At 59.1% G+C, this 24860-nt stretch overlaps 1 protein-coding gene across 1 annotated transcript in view; it reads right to left on the bottom strand.

Annotated features, from left to right (window-relative positions):
- The window catches only part of IGSF21 (immunoglobin superfamily member 21), a 231141-nt gene that overhangs the window by 111696 nt on the left and 94585 nt on the right, over positions 1–24860 (bottom strand). The gene's annotated exons all lie outside the window — the stretch shown is intronic.

Below are 24860 nucleotides of genomic sequence, written 5' to 3'. Positions count from 1 at the left end.
GCGAATGGCAGAGCCCAGGTCTCAGCCCAGCCCTCTCTAGCCCAGCAGCCAGCTTCTTCCTAGCTGATCATTTTTGCCCCCTTTGAAGGCATTTTGACTACAGAGCGGGGTTAGGAGACACAACCAGGAGGGGATGCTGTCTCTAGTGGCTGCTCTTAAGTCATCCCCCAACCTCAGGGGTTCCCAGGCTGATGGGAGAGATGTGGCTCCTTTCTCGGGGTGCTGCAGTTGGAAACCGGGTACCTGAGCAGGTGCCAGGGGCTCTGCAGAGCAGCACTGAGGGGAGGGCCGCGGGCCAGAGCTCATGGGAATTCACGGGGACCCCGGAAAACCCTGATGTGTGTGGTCTGAACTAAGAGAGCGAGCAGGAGAGGAAGGGAGGGTGGGAGAGAGGGGAGGGACATAGAGACAGGGAGAGGCAGAGAGACACAGAGACAGACGGACGAACACAGCAGAGCGAGAACGAGAGAGGGAGCGAGCCCGTAGCCTGGCGAGCACCGGGCGTGTTCTGCCACCCTCGGCCCAGAGAGGAGCCAGCCATGGGGGAGCCAGACCCCCCCCAGGCCTCCCCGGCTATGGAGCTGAGTATGAGGGTGCACAAAGGACCACTGGTGAGGAGCCAGGGCCCGGGGTGCCGGCTCTGACCGGCTCCAACTCCTGTGTCAGATGGTGGGGGGAGGGGGTGTCCAACCCCTCCACAGTGGGCCTTGGAGGAAGGGGAAGCAAATGTGAGAATCCAGGGGGCGGGACAGACCCCGGCAGGCTTTCCTTGTCAGAGCTGGAATGTCCTCTGGTCTCAGCTGCAGAGGTGCGGGGGCGGGGGTTCCCTGGGGGAGGAGCGACACCTCTAAGGGAAAGGGGGCTCAGTTGAGCTCTGCCCCTCGGACGGGCGCCCCTCCTGGACCTGCCCGCCTTCCCACCTCCTGGCACTGACACCTCCAGCCCCCCGGCCCCAGCAGGCTGCCCTCTGCCGTGTGTCCTGAGGGCACTGGCCTTTCAGCCCTCGCCCACCCTCCCCGCCCCTGCAGGTCCCTAACTCATCACCGTCCTTGATGGCGGGGGGCGTCCTGCAGCAGCTCCAACCCGGAGCCCCTGCCCTGTTGTTGGCATCCCCCCCGCCCCGCTCTTGGAGCTCATAGCAGCCACCAAGCACACAGGGCTGCACTGAGGCTGTTACCAGGAGGCCCCCTGGGCCCTCGGGGTTCAGCTCAGGCGTCTTAGCCAGGGCAACACCTGCCTGGGTCCTCCACCTCTCCTTGCCCCCATCTGGGCTCCAAACAGACGTGCAGAGGGGTCGCAGGGCTGCCACACTGTGTCCGGCCTCAGGACACTTGCACAGGTTTCCTGGCTACATCGTCCTCACTCTTCAGACTTTGGCTTAAGCTTGCCTTCCTCTGGGAGGCTGACTGGGGCCGCTGGAGCCTGGGGGCGGGGCGCATGCACTGACCACGTGTCTGTCCTCTGCACCTCCCAGCGGGGTGGAGGCTCCTCAGTCCACACTGCATTTATTCCCAGCAGGAGCACAGCTCCTGGCGTCCTGCAGTGTCGAGTACATTTGCATGGAGTCAAGGAGTGAGGTGCGAATGGCGAAGGAGTGAGTGATTTGCCCCCTACAGCACCTGGCACAGCTGCGCTCACCTGTGGTGCTGCCGGACTCTATCGCGCCGAGAGCCATGAGCTTCAGCGCCGCGGCGGGTGCAGGGAGCACACTGAGGCACAGAGGTGCCCCGGAGGAGCTTGGGAAGCCCCTCCCACCCTAGCCTCCGACCCTCCCGAAATTCCAAACTGCCAGCTGCCTCGTTCTGATGGGACATCCCAGCAGGCTCTCCTGCTGCTCCATCTGTCACCATGCCCAGCACCTGGCCAGCTCCACACAGAGCAGCCACCCTGGGCGTCCAGGAGCCCCGCTCTGCGCCAGGTTCCCTGATGGACACACGGGGGTTAACTCCGGCACACAGGTGTGAGATGTGGGCGTCTCCCTTCCCAAGTGAAGGCAGCCAGCATCACTGGCCGAGCTCCCCGAGTGTGCCACCCCTGCCCGTGGTGGGGCTGGGGGCAGTGAGGGAGCTCTGCTGGGGGTTGCTCCCGGTCACAGCCAGCGGTGGCATTGCCCCTGGCGGCGTCCCGTGGGTGCTGCCCTCCAGCCCAGGGACGCACCTGCTGCCAGGACACAGGTTTGCACCCAGGGCTTTTTCACTGAAGTGTGTCCTCCTTTCAGCTGATGGCTCTGTGTTCCCCGGGAGGCTTGGAGGTGGGGTGGGGGAGGGCGGGGGGAGGGAGGAGCGATCACCTGGAAGCACAGGTGGCGCTCAGTGCTGGGTTCAGGGTCTACGCTGTATGAACCGATGGTTGAAAATGCAGTCAGAGAGGCGGGAGGGGGCCCGCTGCTGGGGATGCCAGTGGGTTCAACTGCTGTCTGCAGCGTCGGCTTCCCATCTGAGCACGGGTTCAAGTCCTGGCTGCTGCTCCACTTCCGATCCAGTTCCCTGCTAATATGCCTGGGAAAGTGGTAGAAGATGGCCCAAGTCCTTGGGCCCCTGCCACCCAAGTGGGAGACCGAGAGGGAGTTCCAGGTTTTTGTTTCGGCCTGGCCCAGCCCTGACCTTTGAGGCCATGTGAGGAGTGAACCAGCAGATAAAAAATTTTTTTCTCTCTCTCTCTCTTCCTCTCTCTCTCTCTCCCCTCTCTCTTTCTCTCTCTCCATCTCTGTAACTCTGCTTTACAAATAAATAAAATAAACCTTAAGAAGGTAAAAAAAATGCCCACATCGCATATCAGAGTGCAGGGTTCGAGTCCCACCCAGTTGTTTCCAAACCCAGCTTCCTGCTCTGGCCAGGAAGGCAGCAGGTGACGGCTCCAGTAGCTGAGGTCCTGTCCCTCACACGGGGAACCTACGTTGACTCCCCAGCTCCTGGCTTTGCTTTGCCTGGCCACAGCCATTGTGGGCATCTGCAGGAGTGAACTGGGGCATAGGAGTTCTCTCTGTATCTCTGCCTTTGAAATAAATTAAAACGCTGCTCGGTCCACACTGGCTGCGTTGGTTCTGATCACGCACAGGCGTCCTGGTCAGTACTCCCCACCGTACGGTGCGACAACTGTCCACGAGCAGACGCATTCGGTCCCAGGTGCTGTAAGTCACCCAGAGGGGGTTTCAAGGACAGGGAAGGACACGTGCAGGCCCCATGCAAACGCTAAGCTGACTGACAGGATGGGCGTGGGCAGCCGTGGGTTTTGGTGCCCACGAACCAACCCCCATGGAACCGACTCCCCATGCATATAAGGGTTCTTCAAAAAGAAGAACATGAACAGAATTCAAACACCAGTTTACTTTGCTGTGAACGTTTTTGAGAGCCATGCATACTTGCACCGAGGCTCGACTGTAGGTACCAAGGGTGTAGACATGGAAGAGGAACTGCCAGAGAGAGAGAGAGAGAGAGAGAGAGAGCTTCCATTCCATCTGCTGCTTCACTCTCCAAACGGCCTCAATGGCTGGGACGGGGCCAGCCCAAAGTCAGGAACCAGGAACTCCATCCGGGTCTCCCATGTGGGTGCAGGGGCCCAAGCACTTGGGCCACCTTGTGCCGCTTTCCCAGGTGCATCAGCAGGGAGCCAGATTGGAGGTGGAGCAGCCGGGACTGGAACCTGCTCTGCAATCGGACGCTGGCACCGCAGGAGGCGGCTTAACCTGCTGCACCCCAGCGCCAGCCCCCCTGCCAGGGGTTGCACCCCACTTCTTCAGCTGGGCAGTCTCGGGCAGGGTACCGCCTCTCTCATTTCCCTCCTCCATAGAAAGGGGACCGGGCCAGCTCTGACCCACAGGGAGGCCAGGAGCATCACGGAGCCAACAGGTGGGGAGTGCTCAGACAGAGAGGCCTGCAGCCCGTGCTTCCTCTCTGCCGGCTACTTGGTGGGGTCGGCCGCCGGCTCGTGCGCGCACTTGCGAGGCTCCTGTTTTCTCTCTGCTCTGCCCCGCTGAGGAGTCTGACTTTCCTGTTTTCCAGATGAGGGCATGGGGGCTGGGCGAGGCTGGCGAGGCTGGGTGAGGCTGGCGACCTGCCCCTGCAACAGGCCCCAGCTGGGGCTTGGCTGGCCCAGTGCGGGGAGGGAGCGCATTGGCCGGTGTCCCTGTTGTCTCTGGAAACCCCACAGAGCCAGCGCACCGTCTTCTCTTGGTGAGAATCTAAAGCCGCCTCCAAACACAGATGTGCCATATTTCCTGCCATCTGCAGAGAGCCTGGGGGCAAAGTGCAAGCCCGAGGGTCGCCTGGGGTCCAGGGAGACCCCCCCAGGCCAATGCCTTGTGCGGCCAGGACAGCTCTTCAGTGCCATCGGGCACGCTGGACAGTCTGCCACAACCCGCACGACAGTTTGGGGGTGGATTAATAAGAGGGGTCCCCAGCGTGGGGCCTGGTGATTGAAAGCACAGCCCCTTTGCCCCCTTGGTCGGGCGCCTTGTGCTGGGCCCAACACCGGGCCCCGCAGCGAGAGACCAGCTGCCTTCTTTCTGGGATGCCAGAGGGGGCGCCAGACGCAGCCTGGAGGTGGGAGCCCCAAGCTCCGCAGGGGGAATTAAGTCAGCTTTAGAGTGGGTTTTAGAGAAGGGAGATTACAAGATGCGAGCCCCTAGGGGGTCAGATACCAGCGAGAGGAAAGAGAGCTGTCGGCACAGGGGTGAGACAGAATAATTAGTCCAGAACCAAGCTACATGCAGGCAGGGGCAGGAGCAGAGGCAGCAGGGGCATGCGGGCACGGAGGGAGGCTGCGGGCACTGGAGACCCTCACTCGGGAAGGGGTATCCATAGGCCTGGGGCCAGCCTAGGACGCAGGCACGCTGCCACCCCCCACCCCCACCGTGGGTGCTGCTCCACGGAAAAGCTGTCACCGTGGTGTTTGTCCCACAAGCAACTCCCAAGTTGGGGAGTTCAAGGCCAAGTTTCAGGGCGAGGTCAGCTATGACCGGACTGCTAGAAGTTCACGGGGAAGTGGAATCAGATCAGCTTGAGGCGGGCATCCGGTGCAGGGACATGGACGCTGCTCGGGCGCCTGCATCCCATAGGGGAGCACCTATATCCCATAGGGAAGCCTGTATTCCATAGGGGAACTTGTATCCCATAGGGGAGCACCTATATCCCATAGGGGAGCTTGTGTCCCATAGGGACACCTGTATCCCATAGGGGAGCCTGTATCCCATAGGGGAACTTGCATCCCATAGGGGAGCACCTATATCCCATAGGGAAGCCTGTATTCCATAGGGGAACTTGTATCCCATAGGGGAGCACCTATATCCCATAGGGGAGCTTGTGTCCCATAGGGACACCTGTATCCCATAGGGGAGCCTGTATCCCATAGGGGAACTTGCATCCCATAGGGGAGCACCTATATCCCATAGGGGAGCTTGTGTCCCATAGGGGGACTTGTATCCCATAGGGGAGCCTGTATCCCATAGGGGGACTTGTATCCCATAGGGGAGCGCCTATATCCCATAGGGGAACTTGTACCCCATAGGGGAGCACCTATATCCCATAGGGGAGCCTGTATCCCATAGGGGGACTTGTATCCCATAGGGGAGCCTGTATCCCATAGGGGGACTTGTATCCCATGGGGGAGCGCCTATATCCCATAGGGGAGCCTGTATCCCATAGGGGAGCCTGTATCCCATAGGGGAGCCTGTATCCCATAGGGGAACTTGCATCCCATAGGGGAGCCTGTATCCCATAGGGGAGCCTGTATCCCATAGGGGGACTTGCATCCCATAGGGGAGCACCTATATCCCATAGGGGAGCCTGTATCCCATAGGGGGACTTGTATCCCATAGGGGAGCCTGTATCCCATAGGGGAGCACCTATATCCCATAGGGGAGCCTGTATCCCATAGGGGAGCCTGTATCCCATAGGGGAGCCTGTATCCCATAGGGGAACTTGCATCCCATAGAGGAGCACCTATATCCCATAGGGGAGCCTGTATCCCATAGGGGAGCCTGTATCCCATAGGGGAGCCTGTGTCCCATGGGGGAGCCTGTATCCCATGGGGGAGCCTGTATCCCATGGGGGAGCGCCTATATCCCATAGGGGAGCCTGTGTCCCATAGGGGAGCCTGTATCCCATAGGGGCGCCTGTGTCCCATAGGGGAGCGCCCGGGTCCAGCACCTGGCTCCGCTCCTGATTCCAGCTCTCTGATGTGCATCTGGGAGGCAGCAGGTGCTGGCTCCTGCAGCCGGGCGCTGCCGCCCACCGGGGGCACTCAGACAGAGCTCCTGGCTCCTGCCCTTGGCCTGGCCCAGCCTCAGCTGTCATGGGCGTCTGGGGAGTGAACCAACAGGTAGGAATCTCTCTCTCTCAAAAAAAAAAAAAAAAAAAAAAAAGCAAGTTTCAAAAAATCAGTTTATTTTTGTTGCCAAAAAAATTTGAAATCCACCATAATTTTGTCATAATCTGCATTTTCCATGAACTTTTTGAATAATCCGCGTGTGCATTATTTCCAAGATTTTTGTGCCGAATTAAATGTTTATCTGTTAATGCCATTCTCCACAAACTTTTTAAAATGCCCAAGGAGTGTCACTTTTTTCTTTTTTTTGACAGGAAGAGTGGACAGTGAGAGAGAGACAGAGAGAAAGGTCTTCCTTTTCCATTGGTTCACCCTCCAGCGCTGCGGCCGGCACACTGCGCGCTGATCGGAAGCCAGGAGCCAGGTGCTTCTCCTGGTCTCCCATGGGGTGCAGGGCCCAAGCACCTGGGCCATCCTCCACAGCCTTGCCGGGCCATAGCAGAGAGCTGGCCTGGAAGAGGGGCAACCGGGACAGAATCTGGTGCCCCGACTGGGACTAGAACCTGGTGTGCCGGTGCCGCAGGTGGAGGATTAGCCTAGTGAGCCGCAGCGCCGGCCTCGTAGTGTCACTTTCACAGCCTGAAACGAGCTCTGCGTTTCTGAGCCCTGGTCTCCCCTCCTGCGTCATGGTTAATTGCTCCTGTCCCTTTAAGGACCTGGCAGGCATCACGGAGGAGCTGGCCCAAACGGAGGGTTCACTCCTTTGAATCCTGTGAGACTCCAGGTGGCGACGGGACTCTGGGGGGCTCCTTGCCAGACCCCCGTCTCCATACAGCAGCTGAGGAGGGTCTCCCGACTACCCGCCCTGCCCGACAGAGACAAGGGCGACGGGGACACAGGGCCCAGGTCAGGGCCTGGCAGAGGTGGGCACTCATCACACACTTGCTCCTAGATCCATGCAAGACGTCCAAAAGCAGAAGAGAGAGAGAAAATATCAGCGGGGAGGCGGGGCGTGGGAGTGGGGTGGGGTGGGCGCTTAGACAATCCGGGCAAAGCCGCTCCACGCCCATGAAAGAGAAAAACCCAAGTTCATCTAATTTGTAGGATGCAAGATAAAGCCGCACGCATACAGAAATCAATCGGCTGCCACTCACGCAGCCCAGAGACCACGGAAAAGTCGATGAAAAAGATTCCACTTATAATAATAAAAAATAAATACTTGCGAGTTCTTTTAATTTGGGACACAAGATGTTTGTTTAAAGAAATTGTAAAAACCCAACAGAGGTTCAATATTGAGAAAACCATCAACATAATTCATTCCATTAGTAAATTAAAGGGAAAAAAACCATATGATTACTTCAATAGATTCCTAAGCAGCATTTAATTAATTTTCCTTTATGAAAACTCTAGGTGAAATTGGAATAGAAGCAACCTTTCCTTTTCAGGATCAAAAATGGGTATTTATCAGAGACCAGCAACAAATATCAAATGTGGCATGAAAATAGTACATGCATTCCCGTGCAAACCAGGCAGGAGTGGGGGAGACATTTGGACAAGAATCCTGGAGGTTTTAGAGGGAGTAATAAGGCAAGAAATTGCAGGTTCAATAAACATAACCATGAAATTTGGCCAGCGCCCGGCTCGATCCCAAGTTCATTACGTGCAATGAGGAAAGTGGGACACAGAGAGGTTGAGGGAATTGTCTGAGGACACACAGCTCCTAAGGGGCAAAGCCAGGATCTGAGTCCAAGCGGCCAGGTGCCAGGATATGGGATTTTTTTTTTTTTTTTTTGACAGGCAGAGTGGACAGTGAGAGAGAGACAGAGAGAAAGGTCTTCCTTTGCCGTTGGTTCACCCTCCAATGGCCGCTGCGGCTGGCGTGCTGCAGCCGGCACAGCGCGCTGATCCGATGGCAGGAGCCAGGTGCTTCTCCTGGTCTCCCATGGGGTGCAGGACCCAAGCACTTGGGCCATCCTCCACTGTACTCCCTGGCCACAGCAGAGAGCTGGCCTGGAAGAGGGGCAACCGGGACAGAATCTGGCGCCCCGACCGGGACTAGAACCCGGTGTGCCGGCGCCGCAAGGCGGAGGATTAGCCTAGTGAGCCGCGGCGCCGGCCCCAGGATATGGGATTTTACACCGTAAGCCATGTAGCATCCCAGGTGCTGGGAGAAGAGAGACGGTCTCATTATTTGCAGACAATACAACTACACGACTTCACACATTGAAGGAAGATGGAAACTTGAAAAATCTCCCGGAACTGATGCGTGCCAGATCGGCAGGCTGGGCCGGTGCTGTGGCACAGCAGGTTAAGCATCCGCCTGCAGTGCCGGCATCCCATAGGGGCGTTGGTTCGAGTCCCAGCTGCTCCCCTTCCAATCCAGCTCCCTGCTAATGTGCCTGGGAAGACAGCAGAGGATGGCCCAAGAGCTTGGGCCCCTGAACCCACACAAGAGACCCAGAAACTCTCCTGGCTCCTGGCTTCAACTCTGACCATTGTGGCCACACGGGGAGGGAACCAGCAGATGGAAGACCTCTCTTTCTGTTTCTCCCTCTGTCTGTCTGTAACCCCGCCTCTCAAGTAAATAAATAAATCTTTTATATATATATTAAAGGTCGACAGGCAAACACTACCAGCTTCCTTGTGTCACTGACTGGGCGTGCACCTTGGCTGCAGCACCCAGCACCCACCAGGCCTGGGACCCAGGGGGCGCCCCGTAACTGCTTGTTGAAAGATGAGCCCACGGGAGCCGGAGCGGAGTTTGGAAAGCCAGGAGAGTTCAGCAGCGCCGCCGGGATCCTGGGAGGGCGGCATCGTCCCAGTGCTCAGCCCACCCCGGAGCCACGGGGCTGCCTCGTCTCCAGCACCTGCTCCTGCTCCCGCAGAGAGAAGCCCCGCCCGGCGTCAGCCACCCCTTAACCAGGGCCCCGTCTCAGCCCAAGAGATCTTGGCACACTGTCCGTGCCGGCAAGAGAGGAGGTGAGGCTCAAACTCAGCTTTCTCTGCATCGGGCGGGCGAGGGCCCCTGCCTCTTTCCTACGGTGGCCTGTGGGGCGCTGTCCTAGGATCCGTCCCACAGCCAGTGCGCACCGAGAGCAGCATCCTGGGAGGTCACACCGGCAGAGCACTTCCTTTAAGAGATGGTCCATGCCGGGACTCGTTTGACTGACAGAGGGGGCTTTGAACAACTGTCTGTAGGCCGCGGGTACCTGACCACGCCAGGCACACCGGGTGGTGTGGCTCTCACCGCACCAGTGCCACTGTCCCAGTCCCATTTTACAGCCTCTGAGCTGGAGGTCAGGAGACCAGACAGAGAAAGCTGGAGCCGGAACCGACCTCAGACCTGGCTGTCTCCAGAGAGTCCCTTTGCCAAGTGGCCTCCTCTGGCTCAGGGACTCGGGTCCCAGCAGCACCCAGCACAGGGGCCTGTGCGTCACAGGTCTGGGCCCATGGGAGTCAGGACTGTCTGGGGAGTTTCAAGGCCCAGACAAGAGCTGCGGGTAGGAGGCAATGAAGGGGGAGAGGGAGGCGGGCAGGGAGGAGTGGGGCCGGATCAGGAGCTAAGCCAAGAATGTGACCTGGTTCTGAGGTTAAAGGTCACTGTGGCTGCTGCCCCCTGGACTTGGGGGCAGGGGAGGAGTGGAGGCAGGGGGTGCAGGTGGAGGCTGTGACTGAGTGGTGACCCAGGAGATGGAAGAAGCAAGTGGGTTGGGAGTGTTTTCCACACCTAAACAAAGCAAAGGGATATGGGGTGGGGGCTGGGCAGGGGCAGCCTGGAGACAGGAGAAGGCCCCTAGGTTTCTGGCTTGAGAAGCCTGGCAGGGCAGGCTTCTGGTCTGGGGGCAGGTGGACACTTTTCAGAGATGTCAGTTCTCTACCTGAAGCAGCGGAGCAAGTAGTGACCCCTCTGGCGCTGAGCCCAGCGATTCCGACAGCCCTCACTCCTCTGTCTGCAGAGAACCGGCCTGGAGGGATGTGCTACAGCGTACACAGGGCTAACAGGGATGTTTAAGCCGCTATAGGTAAGTTGGGGCTCGAGACACCTGCGCTCCAGATCTGGGCCCTGGCTCTGCTGCGGGTTCCAGCTCCCTGCCCATGCGCACTTGGAGGCAGCAGGTGGGGGCCCTGTCACCGGCGTGGGAGGTCCAGGCTTCAGGCTGGCCCAGCCCTGACCGGGCATTTGGAGCGGCAGTGAACCAGCAGGTGAGCAGGTGGAAGATCTCTGTTTGTCTGTCTCTGCCAATCAAATGAATCACAACATGGGGGTGGTGACCTGCTTGTTGAGATGCAGGAGGAGGAGGAAGAAGCAGGTCTGGGGGCAGCAGGGCATTTCACTCTGGCCATGCCAAGCCTGAGATGCTTCTGAGACATCTCTGGGAAGGGGCCCAGCACTTTTTTTTTTTTTTTTTTTTTTGACAGGCAGAGTTAGACAATGAGAGAGACAGACAGAGAGAAAGGTCTTCCTTCCATTGGTTCACCCCCCAAATGGCCCCTACGGCCGGCACACCGCACCGATCCGAAGCCAGGAGCCAGGTGCTTCCTCCTGTTCTCCCATGCGGGTGCAGGGCCCAAGCACCTGGGCCATCCTCCACTGCCCTCCCGGGCCACACAGAGATCTGGACTTGAAGAGGAGCAGGTGGGACTAGAACCGGCGCCCATATGGGATGCCGGCACCGCAGGCGGAGGATTAACCTAGTGAGCCACGGCGCTGGCCCGGCCCAGCACTTTCTAAGATCGGCTGCTGCTCTCAGGCTCGGCGTTCTCCGGCAGCTCCTGTACATACAGCCCAAGCTCCATTGAGCGGCAACCCAGACTGGGCGGGAGTTCTGCTTGGGCCCCCAGTGCCCTCTGCCTCTCCCGCTTCTCTCTTCCCGCCCCTTCCCTGAGCACCTGGTGGGGTTTGGAAGGCCCATCTGCCGGGCCCCTGCACCTGTTCCCTGATCTGCTTGCCACACCCTTGGCTCCTCCTGCGCGGCTCCAGGGCAGGCAGGGGTCCTCCTCTGTACCACCACGAGACCCTGTCGCTCCCAGCAGAGCCAGGATCAGCACCCCAGCCCCGGGGGCCTGGGACCCTGAGTGCGCTTTCTGTACCTGAAGAGGCGCGGGGCTGAGCGGAGGAAGCAGCGACCCGCTCGCTCCGGCCCGGCGATGCCGACAGCGCTCACTCCTCGTCTGCAGAGAAGCGGCCTATTCTGTGTAAACAGGGTTAAGGGGGCGTTTAAACCACTTCAGGAGATACACAGCTTCCCAACACCCTCAATTATTTTGGAAGCACCTGCTCTCACATAATTAATGTGCCAATTAAAATGATTATTACAGCCATTAAAACGGGTCCCCCAAGAACCGCGCCTTCACAATACTTGTTTACACTCAGCCGAGTGTCTCCACCGATCTGCAGAGCGGGATGATAATACCCGTCCTAATCGCACCGCAGCCTCCGGCCTCCAGGACTCGTGTCCAGTTCAGACTCCCCCCCCCCCCCCCAGGCCGCCTGTCTCCACTAATGGGCTCCCTGGGGTCTGTGCGCCACGCCTGGACGACCAGGGCCTGGCCAGTGCTGCTGCTTCTCTCCAGCTGTCTCCAGGGGAGTCCAGCCTGGCAGGCGGCGTGGGAGCGGAGGCCCCGGCTGCCCGCTCTGCGGGTCTGTCTCAGGCAGGGGAGCCAGGCCGCCAGGGTCTTCTTGCAGGATGGAAGCTGTGTTTTCCCTTGAGTCCTCGCTGGATGCCGACAGCCCCTGCGTGGGTCTGTGCACCGCTGCCGACAGGTGGCTGGGCACGTGCTGATGAGAACAGCCTGCAGCGCCCCTGCCAAGGGTCCCTCTCCGCTTCCTCCCCACGCAGGAGGCAGCTGGGCCACCTGCGGTGTGGGGGGGTGGTCCCAGCCACCTCGCCCAGCCAGGATGCTCAGAGGCTGAGCTGCGTCAGGTGACGTCCCAGAGGCTGACTCCCCCACCCCCCCCTTCACTGCCTGCAAGACCTGGGGCCGGTCAGCCACCCTCTCTGAGCCTCTGTGTTGCCAGCTCTAAAGTGGACAATAGTTCCAGCCCCATATGGTCCCCGTGAGGGTGCACGAGACAATGTTTGTCACAAACCCAGCACCGCACCTGAGCTGGACTCCGGGTGTGGCACTAATGGTTACCCAGGAGGGACAGATGACAGCTAAGTCTTGTCTCACTCATTGGCCGGCTCCCCAAGCCTGAGGCCCTCAGCTCTTCCACGGTTCCAGCTTGCCTGCCCTCGGGGGGCTCTGCTACACCCCAGCAGGGTGTGCATGGCTCAAGGTGGAGCCTCAGAGAACGGGCGCACACCAGGGGCAGATGATGGGGGGGGCACCCTTGACGTGGCCCCTTGCTAGCAGCTTGGGGCGAGCTGCTGAACCTCACCCAGTCCTGGGGTCCCCCGCTCTGGTGCTCCCTGTTCCTTCTCCCCAGGCCCTCAGGGGTCTCTGGACACATCGCCTGCAAGGAGGACAGGAGCTTGGAGAGACAGGTGGGGCCCGAGCAGGACACTGCCCCCTCCGTCTCTATCCTAAGAACCACGGCAGCACCACTGGTGTGGTTAAGGTGGGGTGACCAGGCCACGGGCTGCAGAGCCGTCTTCACTCACTTGCCCCGCCCCCAGCTCCCAGGCAGCGGCTGGCCTCCCCTCCTGGGAATGTGCACCTGTTTCGGTCCCACCTCTGGCCGTGATGTCACAGCTGGGCAGCTGAACTCCCGGGAGCACAGAACTGCAGAGCGGAAGTGGGTGGGGCCAGCCTGTTCTGTGCTCCCTTGGGCCAGGAAGCCCACCTTTTGCCTTGGAGATGGGTGGCGACCTCCCCTTTGGGCAGACACCTCTGGGGTGGGGAGCTCACCAGTGGACAAACACCCCACCTGCCGCTCACCAGCCCTAACGAGAGGAAATGCCTTCCCTCTCCAACTAGAAGTTCACTCCCACGTCCTGCAGAGCCATCCACGTACATTCCTTCACCCACGCCTGCATCCATCCTCCAAGCTTTGTGCTCCACATCCCACCGGAGACTCAGGAGGAGTTGTGTTTTGGCAGAGACGTTAGACGGGCACCATTAATCCCTCTGCAGACCCCTGCCCCTCTCTTTGGGGCACTGACCCCTGTTTGAAAGCAGCGTGCATTTTATAACGTTTCGTAGAATTCCTGCTGTCCCTGCATAACCCCAGGACCACGCTGTTCTCATTCTATGTTCCATTCCTGATGCTGGGCACGTAGTAGGTGCTCAAGAGTCACCTGTCACCTAGAGGAACCCAGGAGCCCAGCGTGCTCGGCCTCTCGGGAGCGCCCCGAGGATGCAGGGAGCCTCAGGAGAACCCCGTCCAGCTGGGTGATGAACAGAGAGCAGGCAGAGGCCCCTGGGAGGTGACACGGAGGCAGAGGTGGAGCGCGCCCCAGCGGGGTGGGGAGCAGGGCCACGCAGGTGCAGGCAGCAGCGTGTGCACGGGCACGGAGGCAGGACAGCGCTGGCAAGCCCTGAGAAGTGTGAACAGGACACACGATCCGAGTGGCGGCCCGTTTGGGAACAACAGGACATACGATCCGAGCGGCGGCCCGTTTGGGAACAACAGGACATACGATCCGAGCGGCGGCCCGTTTGGGAACGTGGTAGGAAGCCGGGCTGCAGAAATCAGTCACAGGATGGACCTTGCTCCTGGGCCCACGACCTTGCTCCTGGGCCAACGACCTTGCTCCTGGCTCCCGCAGGGGCGGGGGAGCTCCTGGGCGGTGTGGGGCGGGGCGTGGGGGTCTCTCGTGACAAGGCCGGTGTTGGGGTTTAGAGAAGCTGCACAGTTGTGCCTTCTGCCATGGGGGACTGACAGCCCCACGTGCCCTCTCCCCTCCCCCCCAAGGAGAGGCGCCGAGAGGAGGCGCGGGCAGGTGCCGGGCGGGGGGGGGGGGGGGTGCCCGGCTGGTTTCCCGAGCAGCGTCTCTCATTTCGGCCATCTTACTTTTTGCTGGCCTGCTAAAGCAGAAGTTCACCTTTAATCCTTGCTGACAAGTTAAGTCGGGCCCCTTGTCACTTAAACCCAGCAGGGCCAAGTCACGAAGTCTGCAGGAAGTTACACTGGGGGCTTAAGACAGCTCCCGGCACCACTGGCAGCAGCTCGGGCCAGGGCCCCCACCCCGGGGAGTGCCCTGGCCTGGAAGCTCCCCGCCCGTCCCCAGGCCCAGGGTCTTGGGATTGGGGGAAGGTGGGGAGGGCACAAGGTGGGGTTGGCTGCAGCCCACAGAGTCCCTCTCGCCTCTGGCTCTGACTTTACTGGAAGATCCTAAAGTCCAGAGAGGGGAGGCAGGAAGCCCGAGGACACACAGCAGGGTGGGTTGTTCCAGGCCCCTGCTCTTAGCTGTTTTATGCACTCAGTGAGTGGGAGAACACTCCCCCGAGTGAGCTAGGCCATCAGCCTGCTCACCTTCCCGGCCTTGCCATGGGAGAGTCCATTACTGGTGGAGTCCCCCTGTGGGCCAACAGAACATCGTGCTTTTCGGGGTGTCTGCTCCAACTCCCCACAATTTGGAAGCCAGGAGCTGTTACCAGTCCCATGAGGGGCAGGGCGACGGTCTCATCACCAGGATCATAACCCTGATCTGAATCCCAAAAAAGGAAAGGGTCTGGGGTCTCCACCAGGCTGGGCTGGGGGCCAGGGAGCACTGTTGCTGCCACAGGCCTCGCCTTTCTCCACTTCTTCTCTCCTTTGTCCGTCCAAGGCCAAGATCCAGGCTCATGAGCTATGGCGTTGGGGCCAATCCCAACACCCAAGCCGCTCTTCCCACTCAGGGCCCACGGCAGCACCTCCCCCACCCTCTCCTCTCTCTACCCTTTTCCTCGTGGGCTCATGAACTTTTTTTCCTAAAAAACCTATTTACTTACTTATTTATTTGAAAGGTAGAGCAGCAGGGAGGGGTACATACAAACACACACACTCACAGAAAGAGATCTTTCATCCACTGGTTCACTCTCCAAGTGGCTGCAACGGCCAGGGATCTCCCACGTGGGTGGCGAGGACGCAAGAACAGGGACCACCATCCACTGCCTGCCCAGACACATTAGCAGGAGCCTGGAATGGGAGAGGAGCAGCCGGGACTTGAACCAGCGCTCCGATGTGGGATGCGGGTGTGGTCAGCGGCAGCTTCACCCACAGGAGCCACACCACCAGCCACTCCTGGGCTTTCTGACCCAGCTGTGCAGCCCCCTGGGGCTCCCGATCCGCCGGAGTAGGGCCCTGTGTGGCCCCAGGGCCGAGATAAAGATACTCTGTGCATTCCACTGGCAGCGAACACCTGGACACCTGCAGCTGCGGCTCCTGAGCTTTGGGGAGGAGGCCACGGAGCCCTCGGGGAATATCCACCTCCTCCCCCCACAAATATGCACACATCCAATCCAGTGCATTTTCTGGGGTCTTCAGCGAGCCCAGAAGCCCACCTATACATTTCCTAACGATCCCGATCTGCACATAGAGACCCCGGCCCAGGACCTGCTCATCACATGGCACACACTGGCAAAGCAGATAACTAAAACACAGCGAGAGATGCAGACAGATAACACGCGTGCAGGTGATCCCTCTCTCATCCAAGTCTGTAGATGACGCCTTGGGAGCACAGCAAGCGCGTGTCTTAATTCCGTCCTGCACAGCGAGGTCAGGGCCTCCCGGAGGAGGCAATGATAAGACACGGCCAGGCGGAGCAGAGGGAGAAGTCTCGGCCATGAAGCCGCTTCCCCAACGTGGTCTGCAGGGAGACTCACTGTCTCCACACATGCACTTGTGAGATGCTTAAAGGAAGTGCAGCCGAGCCCATTGGCCAGCGGAAGACCTGGGGCGGCCTGGCTGGCCTGGGAGGTCCCCCGGAAGGCAGAGGGCGTGCCTGTCCCTGTGTACCGAGCTTGGGGGCATTGTGGTAATGACACCATCCAAAGACTGCTGAGTTAACCGCATGGTGGAGCGAGGATCTTTCCTCCGGGTGCCCAATGCACTGCTTACTTTCTCCAGAACCCACCATGCTCTCTGGGCAGCCCCTTCCACTTTTTTTTTTAAGATTTATTTACTTATTTGAAAGGCAGAGTTACAGAGAGGCAGAGGCAGGGAGAGAGAGCAGCTGGGACTCGAACCGGCGCCCGTAGGATGCCAGCACTGCAGGCAGCGGCTTTACCCACTACGCCTCTGCGCTGGCCCCAACCTTCCACACTCTTGAGGACAGCGAGGCCACCACCAGCTGCAGAGTCAGAGGCCAGGGAGGTTTGGAAAAGACGCCGTACTTGGGAGTTTGCAAACAGCACACACATAAATGCAGAACAGAAGCAGTCGTGTCTTTATGTTACCTGAAGTTCAAGGTCAAATCTGTCCAGCCGTCAAAACCTCAAAGCCATGGCCACTGCTGGTCTCACTGCTCCTCCCCGCACACCCCAGCCAGGCTTCCGCCCCCACTAACTCCCAAGAATCTGCCCTTTCCACCCCTCATACGGCCAAGTCCATGGTCATCTGTCTGTTCACTGAAGAGTCGGACACAGCTGGCCGGTCTCTTTCTGGACAGTTTCTTCTCTTGGATTCTGGGGCCCTCGCTCCCCAGCTTTCTTCACATCTTCCTGCCTGCTCCTTGTCAGCCTCTTTGCCGGGCTCCTTTCCCACCCCCGAATCTTGGCGTGGTCCAGGGTCCAGCACCGGACGCTCTGTTCTCTCCCCCGACTGCGGCCCACTCAGCCAAGCCCGGGACTTCCGCTACCGCCCCTCCTCGGAGGACCCCAGTCTCTGTCTGCTTTCTGCAGCGAGGACAGAGAATACCACAGGCCCAGGGGAATTTATAAACAACCAGAGTTTACCGGGAGGTCGAGGTGGGGGGGCTGCACCTGGTGGGGGCCTTCGTGCTGCAGGAGAGCATGGCAGAGAGCAAGCCCGGTGCGCGAACGCCCTGGAGGGGCCCCAGACGCATCCTCCTATCAGGCCAATGGGCTCCCCCAGCGGCCACCTCGCTCCGCCGTCACCAGCAGAGACCTGCTCTCGAGGGCCCTGTCACCTCTCAGGTCCCTCCTGTCAGCACTGTTGTGCGGGGGACAAGGTGTCCAAAACACGCACTCCTGGGGACAGATCCACACCACGGCAAACCCCACATGCAAGTCTCCAGCCTTGACCTCTCCCCGGAAATCCAGGTTCATGGCCCCAAACTGTGGCTATGACGGCTCCGCCTCCACGTCCCTCCACCCTGCCTCCCCTCCCCATCTCAGCAAACAGCTCCGCACCCCCACACTCAACTGCTCCAGCCCCAAAGCCAGGAGTCGCCCTGATCCCCTCCCCCCCAGCCCTCCCACGTCTCCCCAAGCCCTGTGGCTCCACCTGCGCAGCAGAACCAATGCTTTCTCCCTCCCATCACCTAGAGGGGACCTTTAATACAGCCAACCAGATCCTGGGACGGCCCTGCTTAAAACCGCCAATGCTCCCTGCTGCCCCAAGAACCTCTCCGGACTCTGTGCCCGGGAGCACAGCAGGGACGGCCCCGCCCATCTGCCTGGCATCATGTCCCCATTCTCCCCCCGACCCCCTGACTCATGTCGTTCGGCCACTTTGGACCTATCGCAGGCCCGGCGAAGCCCTGCACCTTCCTCTTAGCATGGCGGGTTCCAGGCTGCCTTTGAGCCCTCAGCTTAAAGGAGAGTCTTTTCCTGGCCACCAGGCACTGCCGATGCCATCCGACTGTTTCACTGATGTGCACGGCGCTTAGCATAACCTGGTATCCTTCTCATCATCTTTTTAGAAATGAATACAGGGGAGTCGGTGCTGTGGCGTAGCAGGTAAAGCTGCTGCCTGCAGAGCCGGCATCCCATATGGGCACCAGTTCAAGTCCTGGCTGCTCCACTTCTGATCCCGCTCTCTGCTATGGCCTGGAAAAGCAGTGGAAGATGGCCCAAGTCCTTGGGCCCCTGCACCTGCATGGGAGACCTGGAAGAAGCTCCTGGCTTTGGATCAGCTCAGCTCCAGCCATTGCATCCATCTTGGGAGTGAACCAGCCAATGGAAGACCTCTCTCTCTCTCTCTCTCTCTCTCTCTCTCTCTCAGCCTCTCTATAACGCTGCCTTTCAAATAAAGTAAATAAATTTTTAAAAAAAGAAACGAGTGCAGGGTCTGTGGTCTTGCTCTCTGGTGCACCCTCAGTGCCTCGGACCACCCTGGCTCCATGTGCTGAACTGACCTCGAGTGAACAGAGCAGCTCCCTCTGGCAGCTTCCCAAACAGCACAATGTGGTCCCTGGCTGGGGCGGGTGAGCCGCAGTCCCGGGGCGCGGCCCAAAGAACCCTGAGCTCCCGGTCCCAATTCTGATCCAATAACGGCACGGGGTCTCAGGCATCAGGGCGTTTTCAGGGCGGGGTCTCTCCAAAAATTCAAATGAGCTTGAGACTGGCGAACCTCTTCCTGATGACAACCAAATAAATGTCCACTGAAGAACAGGACCAGGGAGGCAGTGTTTGCAATTCACACTCTGACCTCCAGGGGGAACTCAACGTTCCTCCCATCACCCGACCCCGACGCCTCCCTTCTAACTACTGTAGTGCGGGGTAAAGCTGTGGGGGTGGAACGGAAGGGCTGCAATGGAACTGGACAAAGAAACTGGTCTTGTTTTTAAAACTTATTTATTGGGGCCAGAACTGTGGCGCAGTAGGTTAAAGCCCCACCCTACAGCATAGGCATCCCATATGGACACTGGTTTGAGTCCTGGCTGCTCCACTTCCAATCCAGCACCGTGCTAATGAGCCTGAGAAAGCAGTGGAAGATGGGCCCCTGCACCCACATGGGAGACCTGGAAGAAGCTCCTGGCTCCTGGCTTCAGATCAGTGCAGCTCCGGCCGTTGTGGCCATTAGGGGAGTGAACCAGCAGATGGAAGATCTCTCCTTCTGACTCTACCTCTCTCTATAACTCTGCCTTTCAAATAAATAAAATAAATCATTTTTAAAAATTTGCTGTGAATTAAAAAAGAAAACAAAAAAATAAGAGATTTATTTATTTATTTCAAAGGCAGACCAACAGAGAGAGAGGGAGCAACAGAGAGAAGGAGATTCCCCATCCATCGGGAGCTGAGGACTCCATACAGATCTCCCACACAGCTGCCAGGGTCCACGCACTTGCACCATCTGCTGCTGCTTTCCCGGGAGCTGCAGCAGGGAACTGGGTGGGAAGTGCAGCAGCCAGGACTTGAAATGGCGCTCCAACACAGGATGCCAGCCTCGTGAGTGGTGGCAAAACCACTCTGCCGCGACACCAGTCCCCGGAACCTGGCCTTTGTGTGCCACAACATTTATTCTGTGGCCCGGGGTTGCCTGGTGGGTCCTCTCGCTGGCTGCCTCCTCTTCCCTCCTGTGTGTCTGATGTGAGACAGAACACGGGGCCTTGCCCACAGGCAGAACCCGGCCTGTGGAAGGTGGGAGGAGAGGGAGCGCCTCCTGTCTTCCTCGTCCAGGTCTTGGAGCTGGACGACCTGGGAGACCCAGATCAACCTGGGGTCCATGAGGGAGGAGCCCCCAGGATGCCATCAAGCTGGGCCGTGAGCCAGAAGGACCAAAGGGCCACTCCCTGTGGTTTCCTGGGACGTGGGTGTTGTCTCTGCTGCTCACCCAGGAGTGCGCCCACCTGCCTGCTTCCTGGATATATACAAGGATATATATATATATATATATATATATATATATATATATATATATGGATCCCCTCATGCCCACCATTTTCTGTTTCGCTTCAAACAACACAACACTGTCAAGGGCTGAGACTAAGAGAAATCCAAGGGCAGCAAAGGCATCTGAAATAGCTCCCCGCGTCAGCAGCGCTAGGACGCCCTGAAACGGCTTAAGGCTGTGATGATGTTTCCAAGAACTGACATCCAGTGAGTCCACCTGCATAGCCACCCAGGAACAAAAGAGCACGCTGGCCTGAAACACTGCCTCTGCCCGGAGCCCTAGGAAACGCGGGAGCTCCGACGGGACTCAGGGACTCCAGCCCTGGTGACCCCCGGCCCTTCCTCTTACCCTGCAATCCCCCCACCCCACCCCGCACCCCGTCAGCCCCCACGGCAGGGTGATGCTGGCCCGTACTGAGCAGGTGCAGTCACCAGCCAACTCTGGTCTTGTCCAGGGACACACATGATCTCCTCTAAGCCTGACAAATACATGTTTTCGTGCCCAGTTTGGGATGAGGTTTCTAAAATGCTGAGAGGTTAGAGGTCACCGCCCAAGGTCAAGCACGCTTTCTGACAGCCAAGTCCTCTCTCCTCTGCCTCACCTTGCCCGGGCCTCTGTCTCCATCCCTCCTCTCCAGTCCAAAGGGACCACAGGCCCTCAGGGCACAGGCATCCTTCAAGCCTCAAAGGGCACGTGTGCCCTGGCCGGGCGAGGTTGGGCCCCACACGGTGAAGGAGGTGCGATAAGGAGACACTGGAAGTGGGGCCGTTATCACTCGCTGTAGATCTCCTCTGGCCTCTCTCTTCTGCGGCCTTGTAACCCGGGCCCAGAGCAGCTCTCGGGAACAGACTGTGAAAAGGAGCCGAAACAAAGGCAGGTGGATAACAACTGCTGCCAAAGGTGAGCTTCCCATGATTCTCTGGGGCTGCTTAATGGATTTCTATGATGTAAACAGACCTCTGACTTTGCCTGCTGGGCAGGTGACCTCCAACTCCATGAGTTTAGACAGGGTTGCCTAATAAGAAATGGTCCTTTTCTCCCCACACAGAGCCACAGAGCCTCCGGAGTATACAGAGACCCAACCCCCACCCCGGCCAGGAAGCTCCTGTCAACGCGGTACACGTGCTCTCCTGAAGCCGGAGTGGGCCACGTGGCAAAGGCTGCCCAAACATGTGTGTGTGTGTGTGTGTGTGAGAGAGAGAGAGAGAGAGAGAGAGAGAGCGCTCTGTGTGCTGAGTGTTTACTGGGGTCGCTGTGCACCAGCGTGGAGGACACAGCCTTTGCCCTGGTGTCTCGACAGGATGAGGTAGGCACTGGAGCAGAGGGGGCATGGAGGAGGTGCCTTGTTTTCTAGAACTTTCTAGGGAGCTCAGGGAAGGTAACGTGAGCTGAGACACTGTTGTCGGGGATGGCCTCAGTTTCTTTGAACGTTGGGATTACCTGTGGTACCTATGGCCAGGGCTGACGTGAAGAGGAAGTGTGATAGGTACATAACGTAGGGAGAGCAGTTGGTCCGGGCCGGGCACATAGTAAAGGCTCAACAAGGTTGGCGACTCGGATCAGGACCAGGGCCATTGCCGAGCAAGTCTCCAATTATAGGTGTAAACGGATAGGAAGAAGTGAGTCAAGAACATCATTGACCATCTATTTTCTAGAACCAAGTCCTCACGCTAGGGTAGCTTGGTTATTAGGTGAGAGCCTCCTACTGGAGAAGTGTGGGATTGCACCTCAACTCTGTTAGCCACTGTTTATTGCCAGGGAGAAACAGAGTTACCAGCCCAAGCTGGGAGGGGAACCCAGGTAACCGAGGAGAAGGCACAGGGAGAGGAGGAAAGCGCTGGGAAGCATCGTTGCGGGGAAAGGGGCTTTGGCCAACAGCTACAAAGCCCAGCGCCCTGGGGCTTGACGACCCCGACTCAGCATCCTCTGACCGTCCGCGACCCTGACTCAGCATCCTCTGACCGTCCGCGACCCTGACTCAGCATCCTCTGACCGGCCGCAGAGAAGTTCTCAAAAATGAGAAGCACCTACCCCCCTCCCCGCCGCCACACGCACACTCCAACACAGCAGGTTACAGAACAAATAGCCCATTTTCCCGACGTGCATTTCGGGGACGGGGTGGGGGGCGGAGCTTGCCAGCAAAGCCGCTCGGTGAGCAATCCCCACTCTTCCCTTGTCAGCAAACGCACTGGCCTCCCGGAAACCCAGGGATGTTCGCAGGCTGCCCCCTCGAGCTTCCTGTGCTCGCTCTGTCCGGCACAGCGGCCTCCAGCTGCCCGAGCACTGGGAGGTGCAGGAAGTGAGTTTTAACTGGGTGCAATTTGACGGAAGTGGAAACAGCCCCACGTGGGGCTCCAATCGCCTACGCTTCCTGGATTCTAGTCCACACTCCCGGATTCCCCTTCTACACAGCGGCAGGGCTCCTCCCCGCACGGCCAGACCTTGAGACCAAGTGCTCAGGGCGCAGGCCCTTGCTGCCTCCTTCCAATATCCCCTGCACCTGCCACCACCTGGAGGCCTTCCAAACGCTGGTTCACCCCAAGCCAGTGAGCTCTTCACTCTCAGGCCAATCCCTCAGCTCCGCAGTCTGCCCAGAGAATCCAGGCCACTCGCCATCTCCTGGGACCTCAGGGGGAGCCCAGAGGGCAGGCTTGGGCCTTGCTGTGCCCACTGGGTTGGGCGGGCAGAGGCGGCCACATCACAAAGCCCCGCTTTTGCTCTTCCCGGGCACTGAAACTATTCACTTCCTTCCAAGCGGCGCTCTGTAAGCCCATTCAGGGGGGGCAGGGGAAAGGCAGCCAGGGAGGGAAGCAGACACAGAGACCTGGAACAAACGGCGCAGGGCAGCTCCCCCCCCGGGCGGGGAGGGGGGAGCCCGGAGTCCTTGCCACTTCCCCCGTGCCCTGTAGGAGCCCGGGCCTCCTGGGCTTTGGCTCCTGCAGCCCCATCTTGGCCGGCCCTTCCTCTCTCCTTTCGGCTGGCTCCTTGGGGAAAGAGGCGGTGGGTGAGGGAAGGCCAGGGGGTAGCAGGCCGGGAGAGGACGGGCAGCAAGGAGCCACTTTTCAGGAGCTCCCTTCGGACCCCTGGCCCCGCTCCCCACCCTCACAGGCAGGGCACGTGGGCTCCCCGTGTCCAGGGAGGGTAACTGTCAGCTGAGCCACCACCTTGTCCAGCTACGGAATTCAAAGGGCCCAGGCATTTGGCTGCAGTGGACAATTTGCATATGATTTGCATACATCTGCATACTCCCATTCCAGAGGCTCTCAGTCAAAGGCTGGAAAATGAAATAAAATAAATTAATTAGCGCAGCCTACCATAGCCCGATCTGCAGGGCCTGACATCTGTAAGAAACGTAACTGACTCTTCAAGCAATCAATGTGGCAGGCCAGGGTGGAGGAGAGAGAGAGAGAGAGAGAGAGAGAGAGAGAGAGATGGGAGAGAGATGGTTTGGGTGGGGGAGTGGAAGGGGGATCTGATCACTGGAGTTAAAGAAAGGGAAGTCTGTGTCCAGCCCTCGTGCCGGGAGTGGGGTGCCCCCCCGCCTCCCCATCTCTGTGCACCCCACCTCCAGGAGCAGCGTGGAGCACACGGAAGTCGCCTCCTGGCTTCCCACACCTGTGCCCAGCTGGGTCCCAGCCTAGCCCCGACTCTGACAGCTTCCTCTGCAGGAAGACGTCCATCACCGAGACATGAGACCACAGACCAGGGGGAGGCCAGCAAGGGGCTGCCCGGTGTCTTCCCGTCTCCAAGCTCCGGCCCCCCCCTTCACCTGTGAACTCTTCCCACTGGGTCCGCTGTTCCCCCCACTCTGCTCCCATCCCCGGGGTAGCGGAGGAGAAATGCGGGCCCCTGCCGTGGGGGGACTGGAGTTCATGTCTCCCAGCGCCTCTGCCAGGTTCTGAGCGGCTCACCGCCCGTGTCAGCCACGCAGTGCCCACATCCTGAAGATACGCCTCTCACTGATGCAGCTCGTGGCGCTGTTCGGCACAGGCCTCGACGTTCTCCAAACCCACAGCTCTACCCAGGCGGACCCCTCCGCTGAGGCTGGGACCCTGCAGGGCGCCAGTTCCCGGTATCAGCTCCGCACCTGTGGCTCCCGCGGTACCTGGCGAGCTTGGGGTAAGGGCACCGGGGCTGATTCTGAGCACGAGGGGCCACCGTGCCGACACGGGGAGCCACGATCTCAGCGAAAAGGAGCACGAAAATCACAGCCAATAAAACAGCGCCAATCAGCAAGCGGCGCAGCAGAGAGCAAAGCGGCCAGGAGCCACAGCAAGAGCAGGCGCGTTCAAGGCAAGACCGGACCAGGGCGAGAAGGTCCGGGAGCCGCGTGCTGAGCCAAGGTCAGGAGCAGAGCAGGCGCCAGGAGTCCCCTAGAGTCTCCCTGCACCGTGGGTGGGGGTGGGGCGGCTCGAGACCGCCCCCCTGTGCCCACCCACCGCCTCCCGCCCCTTCCCACTCGCTCCCCTCCCCTCCACACTGCGCCTGCCGCATCCAGAGCGGCTCCCCTTGACTGCTTACCCATCGATTCCATCTAAATAAAGGGCGACGCAGCTTACAAAGATTAGAAGATGTGGTTCTTACATCGGGGGATGCAAACCACAGCCGGTGAACCAAGTCAGCCTTCAACCTGCTTTGCCGTAGCCAAGCTTGGGAGTTAAGAACGGCTTGTGCTTCTTTTTTTTTTTTTTTTTTTTTTTTTTTTTTTATGATTGAAAACAAAATACGAAGACGTTGAGGCACATACAACCTCCCCCAAAACTCAAATGTCAGTGTCCACCAGCAAGGTGCCTTTCATTGTCACACCGTTTGGAGCTGTTTTCAAGCGATAGCCACGGAGCTGAGCTGCAACACAGACCACGTGGTCGGCGGAGGGGCAAATATTTACCAACTGGGTCTTCACTGAGCAACGTTGCCAACCCCTGTTTTAGAC

The sequence above is a fragment of the Lepus europaeus genome, chromosome 5 (assembly GCF_033115175.1).
Source record: "Lepus europaeus isolate LE1 chromosome 5, mLepTim1.pri, whole genome shotgun sequence".
NCBI classification, from domain to species: domain Eukaryota; kingdom Metazoa; phylum Chordata; class Mammalia; order Lagomorpha; family Leporidae; genus Lepus; species Lepus europaeus.
This window is presented reverse-complemented; position numbering and strand designations above follow the sequence as displayed.